General features: G+C 43.4%; 1 protein-coding gene across 3 annotated transcripts in view; it reads right to left on the bottom strand.

Annotated features, from left to right (window-relative positions):
- The window catches only part of LOC136826839 (uncharacterized), a 360,920-nt gene that overhangs the window by 62,259 nt on the left and 289,000 nt on the right, over positions 1-9,661 (bottom strand). The gene's annotated exons all lie outside the window — the stretch shown is intronic.

Raw genomic sequence — 9,661 nt, 5'->3', positions numbered from 1 at the left:
CAAGGCTGGTGAGTAACACTGGCGACCTTGCTTAAGATAGATAATTGTAAAAATTCCCCAAGTAAAAACACGTACATTAATTAAAAACATAAAAACACGAGCTGAGGTTCCAGCCACGAGCGATAAGATGCCCTAAAATCCGCGCCACTCGGGTTAGCAAGTCGTAGCGTTAGGAACTTTTAAGATTTCGTGCATATTTACATTGATTACAGCGTTATTTTTGTGATTAATGCATGCTATATTTTCTATTTGTAACGTAAGATCTGTTTTACTGCTCGACTCGGAAGTTAGACGAGCACGTGCACACTTGACCAAAGGGCAAACCTGCTTTGGGCTGCGTTCGGTCGGTGAAAAAGTTAACGGCTAGAACTAGGCTTTGTTTCCGAGCCCTGTGCAATTTCAGCGAGGGAAATTTCAGACTTTTTGCCGAGTCACGTGTTTTACGTGCTTCTACATTGTTAAGCTGTTCTGGAATGCTACAGCTTTAAATAAGGCACATTCTCGCAAAGTTAGCGTTTATTTGCTAGGGTTGATTGTTCAAACAAGCATTATTATTTCATAAAAACGCAAAATTTGGGGTATAACAAAACCATTTTCACGACCTTTGGCCTCGAAGACAAAATTTTCTCATTGATAGGAGTCAGATAACAAAAATTTCAGCATGTTATTTATATTTTGCTTTCAACTTTAGCGGGATAGGAATATACAATTCGCTAGGGAACGTTTATTTATGTATTATACTTAGAATAGTAGACTTCGGGGGAGAGAGAGAGAGAGAGAGAGAGAGAGAGAGAGAGAGAGAGAGAGAGAGGCTAGGTTCTGTTTTCTTAAATATTACTTAGGGTATTAGATATTGTTTTCTACCCCGCTAGATTGTTTAGCCTATCAGAGGGAAATAGGCTTTATATTAATTTTACCAAGCAGTCCTATTTAGGATTTTATATTGCAATGGGGATACCCTTCCCAAGTCAACTCGCCTTTCAAGAACCTTGTTTTTCAAAGAACTTATAGTAAAATCAATTTACCTCACTGCTGACACTAACAGTCCGTCGTGGAGAAATTACTTCTCTAAATCTCTAGTTATTATTCCCTAGTGGCCTTTTTTTTCCTTCCCCAAACTTGTGACTGCATTAAGCCCTTTTCCAGGTTACTAAGCCACCCTTGGCAAAGTGAAAGTTGGACAGACCACATGGTGCACAAGCAACCAACGAGGTCTTGCACGTGGTCAACAGAGCTACCCACGAGGTCAAAGGTAAGCGTGCCAAAAGCCATATGTCTCAAGATAGAAAATGGGCAACACTTTGCAGAATGGGAAAATTAATCCAGCAGAAGGCATAAAAGGGGCTGCACCATTTGTATTTGACAGAGACACACCCGGATGCAGATTAGACACACACTGCCCTGTGACCTCCACTCCTTTAGAGCCCATTCCCTGCCACCTCCCCTGCCACGTGGCTGCCTGTCCAGTCCAGTATCTTTCTAGTGCCAATTTCCCAAATACTCAGCCACATCCCCCCCCCAACATTGTTGGTACATCTATAAGAACTCATCTCTCCAGAATAAGGTAAAGTGCCAGGAATCTGTGGTTTACCAGTCATGTAGTTCTTTTCTTGTGCTAATCATTTTCTGTTTTCCAAACACATTTCTCCTATAGACCTGCCTTTGTTATTAACTTGTGTTTGTAAGTGATTTTACCAGTATTTTATAGCTGAGAAATCTTGGTGCCATCAGCGAACCATCAAACCTTTATTTTCGCTAATTCTGCCAAATAATCATAGACATTCTCCACTGCAGACAGAATTTTCTCACTGTGGATCCTTTGCATCTAGTGAGCTTTATTGCCATGGTCAACCCTCTGAAATTTAGTCCTCGGTGCCATTGAAGTGGAATTCCCGGCACCTTCAGGTATCATCTTTCCATCATAATTTTGTGCTCCAGCAGGACCCTATTTACCTATCTTAATTATCCCCATCTTCTGACTTTGTTATTGTAAACATATGTGACTTTAGTTAACCTAAGAGTTTATCTCAATTTCCCCCTTCCAGTAAGGCACTCAGCTCATTACCTTTTCTATTTATGTTCTGCTAGTCCAGGAATTTTAGTCAGATCAGCATCATCCCTTGTGGTAAGTTACTTCCCCCTAGATTAGAACATAGAAGTGGCAACCATTGCTCAAGATCCTGTACCTGCAACAGTGCAGATCCCAGTAACTAGCATTGCTAACGTAAATTCCCTTAAACAAGCACATACAATTGATTGGAGGTACACAGCATACGTATTTTGTTACTTTTACATTATTGCGATCATAAAGCATGACTGGAATACTTTTGTACTTCTATAGGAATCTAAACATTTGCATGCATGCTAACCAGTTAGTCTCATAGTGAGAAAGAGTGTTGCCATTTCGAAACACGAGATTTTGCCACCACCACATGTTAGCCTTGCATGACTTAAATTGTGATGTTTTAGCAAGGCAGTGAAGTGTTAACAAAAGTGAAAAAAGGGAAAAGTGCATTTATTCCCCGCCCCCCACATGCTCTGGACAATTTGCCATCAATTATTTTACCTAGGACACACAGCATCCACCAACTCAATCAGGTAAAACAGCGATTCCTCTTTGCTCATCGTTCTTGCACACATGGTAGCAAACAGGCTAAAATTCTAAATAAACTCCACAAAATTCCACATCCATTCGTTGAATTTTGCATTTACAAAACTCATTCATTTTTGGCTGTGTGAGCCATTTGGCACATATAAGAGTCGTCTCCTTTTAACTTTTTGTAATTCTGCGTGTGCAAGCAATTTTTCGCTCCCATATCTAGATCACCTGAGAGGCAAGGGAAGCTTTCCAAAAAAAAACTGTTCACCCCTGTATCATAAATCTTCGCTCCAGAATTCTCTCCAACACCCACGTGGTCAGCACATATGCTCAGCCACAGTCCACAACATTACCTTGCGACCTCTTAACATAAAAGTAAAATTCAGTTACTATTATGATCACATGTTTTCGTCAGGTCAAATTTTTCTTGTAATATAAGGTTCTTTGAACACATGATCACTGCAAATAAATGTCCCGTTTCATGATAGCTTCAAGGAACATATTCAACATATTGCTCGCTGTAAATCCTCATTTACATGGGCATCATTTGTTTACTTAAAACATCCCAAGTTGTTTTGCGTAACCCTCTACCATTCTGCGCTCACTCCACGTGTCTCTCACCTAAACTAACTTCACCAAGGCTTATGCTAACTATTTAACAACTTCCATGTTACCGCACGCAGCTGATTTACTCAAACCTACTCAGTATTGAGGGCTCCCACAAAACCTTAAAAATCCAGCGCTTGATTCTACTGAACAAGCCAATGCACCACAAAGCCACCCAACCCGTTCTCTCGAACACATCCCTAAAACCCCAAGCTCGATTCTCCAGAACGAGCCACGCACTACAAAGTGCCACCAACCATTCTTCCAAACAAACCCTAAAACCTCACGCTCAATTCCTCAGAACAAGCCACACACTACAAATTGCCACCAACTGTTCTCCTGAATGAAACCTAAATTCCTCATGCTCAGTTCCCCAGAACAAGCCTCGCACTACAAAGTGCCACCCACTGTCCTCCTGAGCGAAACCTAAAACCTCACCCTCGATTCCCCGGAACAAGCTACATGCTGCAAAGTGCCATCAACAGTTCTTCTGAACAAACCCTGAAACCTTACGCTCGATTCCCCGGTATGAGCCACGCACTACAAAGTGCCACCACCATTCTCTCAAACGACACCTTAAATCTTCACGCTCAATTCCCATTACCCATTCCCTCGAGCAAGGCCACAAACTGTTCTCTAGAACAAGCCCACAAACCATTCTCTTGAATAAAACCAGAAACCATTCTCTGGAACGAAACCTTGAATTCTCACACTTGATTCCTTGGAATAAGCCCCACACTACAAAGTGCCACTATCCATTTTCTCAAACAAACCAGAAACTGTTCTCTGAAACGAAAGCCTTAAATTCTCACCCTCGATTCCACAGAACAAGCCCCACACTACAAGGTGCCACTATCCGTTCTCTCGAACAAACCAGAAACTGTTCCCTGAAATGAATCCTCCTGGTGCCACCATCCGCGAGGACAAGTGGATGACCATTTGCTGGGTCAACGGTGATGTGAGGGACCTTCCAACCGTTCGTCTACAGGTCGCCACAGGTGATTCCTCCCTAGAGAGGGAACATCTTTTTGGAGTAGTCCAGTCCCTCACGATTAGATGCCCCCTTCTCTTGGGCCAAGATCCAGTGCGGTGAAGGACACCTTAATCCCTCTGCACTGCATGATAGCCACGGCTCCTGATGAACCCGAGAAAGAGGCACCTGCCACTATCACCAATCCGCTACCCACTGATCCGCTACCCACCAATCTCATCTTAGCAGAAGTGCCACGGCTGCAGGAACAGCTTGGCACCCCACTCAAACAATCTGAATCCACTCCTGCGGCCACCATCCTCACCACGGGGGAGGACCCCACCCTTCCTACCTTAAGTAGGGACCAGCTCATCCGAGCACAAACGGAGGACACCAACCTGCAGTGCCTCCACTCAGAAGCTACCGCTTACAAAGAAGAGATGAAGGACCTTGTGAAGGACAACTTCCTTCTGAAGCTGAAGGACGAGGAACTGTACTGGATACCCCATGGGCGGCATGAGCCCGCTCAGGTCATCCACTGGTTGGTGGTAGTACCCTCATCCCTGCAGCAAGACCTCCTCCGGTTGGTGCATGATGGTATCGAAGGGCGCTTTGGTGTCACCTGGACCACCCGAGCCATCGAAAGAAGATTCTATCAGCCAAATCTACAAAAAGCCATCAAGGCTTTCGTAGCCTCGTCCCCCCTCCCCTGCCAAATCACAAGAAATCCTAATGAACTCATCCCCAAGGCTCCTGTCAAGAACATTCCTTCTGTTGGTGTCCCCTTCTACGACATTATCATTGATTACTATACGCCCCAGGGACGTATCAAAAGCTAGACAGGTTACAACCACTACCTCACCATAATAAGCAGGTTATCAAGATACCTCAAGGCTATTCCCATCAGGAGTGAGAGCTCAAAGAACACTGTAAAGGCCCTCATACAATTCTTCTGAGAGCCAAGGAATTGTGGAGCAATTCCACCAAACCCTTGGCTCTACTTTAGACAAACTCGAGCACAAAGGAAGAGCATCCTGGGAGAAGAACCTCCCCTACGTCCTCTTCGCTATCCGCCAGGCTCCCTCCGAGACCCAAGGGTATAGCCCCTTTGAACCTCTCTAGGCTTACTCCACCCGGAGGCCCCTTGACATACTGTGCAAGGCCTGGGTGGACTGGGCGAAGGACCTGCCCAACATCCAGCAGAACCTTCGGGCAGCATGGGTGGTTGCTCAGGCCACAGAGGCAACAAACCTAAGAGCGGGTCAAGCTCAAGCTTTACAAAAATGCAAGAACTAGATCCTTCAACGTTGGGGACCAGGTCCTGGTCCTCCAAACAGGAACCACTCGCCCCCTTGAAACTCAGTTCATGGGTCCCCACAAAATACTAGGGAAGCAAGGGACCCTAAACTATCTTGTAGATTGCAGGCGGAGGCAAGCTAAATGGCTGCATATCAACTTACTAAAGCCCTACCTGCACCGAGAGAAGAAGGCCGGAGTGGCCCCTCCTGATCCCGGGGCCATCATGGGTACTATCATTACAATACTGACCCCTTCAGCAAATTCAGAAGTCCTACTTAACCTCGAGACCATTACCCCGGGACTCGAGAATCAACAGCATCAGGACATACGACTGTTAAGCACACACCCGCAAGTAACCCAGGACTGCCTCGGATGCACCAACATCCTGGAGCATACGATACACCTGTGGGAAGGTATCACTCCTATGGCTCAAGACTACTACCAGGTCAATCCACAGAAAGTGAAGAGGAACAGGGAGCAAATACAACTCCAACTCGAACTCGGCCTTATCAAGGACAGCCACAGTGAGTGGTCACCCCAGTAGTCTTGGTTCCTAAGGAAGGTGGGCGAGATAGGATATGTATAGACTTTCATAAATTAAACGACGTATCCAGACCTGAACCATACCCACTTCCGCAAATTGAGGCCTGCTTAGACAGCCTAGGCAGTGCCCCCTACTTGATTAAAATCGATCTCGAAAAGGGATACCAGCAGGTGCCCCTGTCAGGTAAGTCGCACCCTCTGACTGTCTTCACCACGCCCACCGGCCTCTACCAGTGTAAAGTGATGCCCTTTGGTCTGAAGAATGGACCTAGCTGTTTCCAGAGGCTAATGAATAAGATCCTGGAAGATATAAAGAACTGTGTAATGTATCTAGACGACATAGTCACCTACACCCACCAGTGGGAGGAGCACCTGCAAATCCTTGACCAAATCCTCGCCACCCTACAGAGGGCCAATTTTGTCATCAACCTAACGAAATGCCAGTTCAGGGTGGCCGAAATTACATATCTAGGTCACCGATTAGGAAGCAGTAGACTGATGCCAAAGGATGCCAATATCCAAGTGGGAAGCTCAGTGCTTTGTTGTAATGGTACAATGCTTTCGACATTTCATTCTCCTATAACTAACCTCTTTCAAGGAAAACAACCCTTCCATTGTACACCTGAATGTGAACGAACATACGATCATCTTAAAGCAGTCCTCATCAGTCAACCAGTTCTCCATACACCTGACTACTACTGGACCTTCTACATGGCTGTTGATGCCAGTGACATCGGCATTGGGGCGGTCATGTTCCAAGAAAACGATGAAGTTAGGCACCCAGTAGCCTACTATTCCAAGAAGCTTAACCCAGCTCAAACCCAGTGCAACACTACTGAAAAGGAACTTCTGGGTATGATTCTGGCTATGAAACAGTTTGGACCCTGTCATGTTGATCATAATTTCCCCTTTACAGTCCTTACTGATCATAATCCCCTTAAGTATCTGATGACTTTTAGAAACTAGAACAAGCTCTTAATGCATTGGTGCATCGATCTCCAAGATTACAATTGGAGAATTGAACATATTGAACAATAAAATCGCTGATGTCCTTTCCAGGCATCAGAGCTAACGCCATAATTGATGGCTCCCTGTCACCTCCCCCCAACCCCAGAGTGACATGGCACTCCCTCCCGAGTGAAGAGTCACGTTATTTCCGCTCAGAACAGCACCCCTAGGAAGCATAAGATGCTTCCTTCTTTTGCATCTGTCATTTCTTCCAATTTACTACGATAACCCTGAGTGCCAACCACCAGATCAGCTGGCCTCCACAAGTCCCTGACTCCCAAACCATGCAGCTACAAGCATGGGAAAGTAATTTGTACTTAAATTGGAGCAACTAGGCCCTTGTGACTTTAGTGCCAGATCTGGCACAGTGCCCTGTTGTACGCAAGTACAATGGCATCGCCTAACGTAAGCCTACGAGTACTTCATTTGTACCACCTCGTCAAGGCAAACTAACCGCATGACTTTTCATAACAAAGTTAACTCAACATTTAAGTGCATAATTAACTCTTGGATATTACTCTATAACAATTCTATAACCTTATTCTTATGTTGTTACAGTAAGTCATGAGATATACATTCATAAAATACTTTTGCTTATAATTTGCTATACATGCTGCTTTAGAGTAACAACAAAATTTACTTAAAGCATTAAATTCCAGCAGCAATGTCATTCTGTGATAACATAGTTATTAACACTGATGTAATATAATTTGCAGTTAATTTTACCACAGAAATACCAATTTTAAGCTAATAGCGTAACCAAGAGCAAATAACAAGAGTCTGATATTAAAGTTAAGTTACCTTGCTTGAAGACATTCTCACCCAACTGAAGGTGTGATATGTCAATTTGTGGGGGGAATTGCAATGGGGGATACCCTTCCCAAGTCAGCTCACTTTTTAAGAACCTTGTTTTTCAAAGAACTTATAATAAAACCATTTTATCTCACTGCTGACACTAACAGTCTGTCATGGAGAAATTACTTCTTCTCTAAATATCTAGTTATTATTCCCCTGGTGGCCTTTTTTTTCCCCCAAACTTGTGACTGCATTAAGTCGTTTTCCAGGTTACTAAGCCACCCTTAGAGATAGTCCCCGCTCGTCCGATGGTAAAGTGAAAGTCAGATGGACAGCATGGTGTACAAGCAACCCATGAGGTCAAAGCCCTTACCACATGGTCAACAGAGCTACCCACGAGGTCAAAGGTAAGCATGCCAAAAGACATATGTCTCATGATAGAAAATGGGCAACACCTTGGAGAATAGGGAAATTAACCCAGCAGAAGGCATAAAAGGGGCTGCACCATATATATATATATATATATATATATATATATATATATATATATATATATATATATATATATATATATATATATATATATATATATATATATATATATATATATATATATATATATATATATATATATATATACTGTCTACAATTAATTACATTAATTAGATAATTACTAGGATAAGCTTTGAACTGCACTCACTGTGGACATCCATAATACAAAATAGTACGTGAAATATACAATTTACATATACCAATAATGGTAGGTCGCTAATTGAAAGCTTTGATCAATACAAGATATTACTCTATTGCACACAACACAGGTAATTCAATCAAAGGAATACTAATTTAGCTCTCAATAAAGAAAGTTAATGATAGACTTATCAGAACCAGGAAATACTGGTTCTGATTACAATAAATACATTACTGATACAATCTATAGCACAATGGAATCTTGGTCCCCTCTAGGGACTCCTTTGCAATTACTGATTTCTGAAAATGTTGCACATTAAATAGCATGCTACAAAAGGCAGGAGTCTTCCAGGCAAGATGGATGGCACAAATGTGAGATTGAACAATATAACACGTGCTGGGCAAATCCAGGTTGCAATGTGCACTATTGCAAAATATCCAGTTGATCCAATAGGTCTTCCTTAACAACTGATGGCAGCTTGTTGCCAAGCCGCTTGTGGTCTCAAAACTAGTGTGGCAACGTGCCAAGACAAAGGGATACAGCCCGAAGTTCGGGACCTAGCAGATCACAGGTCTGCTCTAAAGGGTGACTGAAGTGGGACTGACAAGGAAACTGGCGTCTCTTGGCCTGTTTCTGGATTTTGTTTTGTTGTATATGGCACGGAAGTGGCGAGAATCAAGGAGCGGTCGCCCGAAAGTCCTAAAAACCCATTAAGAACCAGCTAAAAGGAGTACAGGGATGTAGATCTTATGATAAGGATACGGAACGACTATTAGCATGACTATTCCCCAAGCAATCCCTTAATTCTCCTACCTGCCTTGACCCTTCTTCTCAAAACTGCATTCAACTACCACCTTGTAAGTGGGTTTGGGATCCCTACTATACTCCTAGTCTTGCTGTCCCGTCTTCAAGGGAAATTGATCCCTATGCTAAGAGAATGGAGAGATGAGAGCACATATATTTGTGACAGCTCCCCCTTTAAGCAGACATTCACTCCTTTTCAGGTGTGAAGGCCTGTACTAAAACAAGCTGCTCATCTCAGTTACATCACTTCCCTCCCTGAATGGGTCTTGCCCATGCAATGCAGATAACTAAGGTGATCTATCTAACATCTAGGATGGGTCTACGAACTTCACTAGCTTGCTTAACT

This window comes from Macrobrachium rosenbergii, chromosome 41, assembly GCF_040412425.1.
Source record: "Macrobrachium rosenbergii isolate ZJJX-2024 chromosome 41, ASM4041242v1, whole genome shotgun sequence".
In the NCBI taxonomy this organism is placed as follows: domain Eukaryota; kingdom Metazoa; phylum Arthropoda; class Malacostraca; order Decapoda; family Palaemonidae; genus Macrobrachium; species Macrobrachium rosenbergii.
This window is presented reverse-complemented; position numbering and strand designations above follow the sequence as displayed.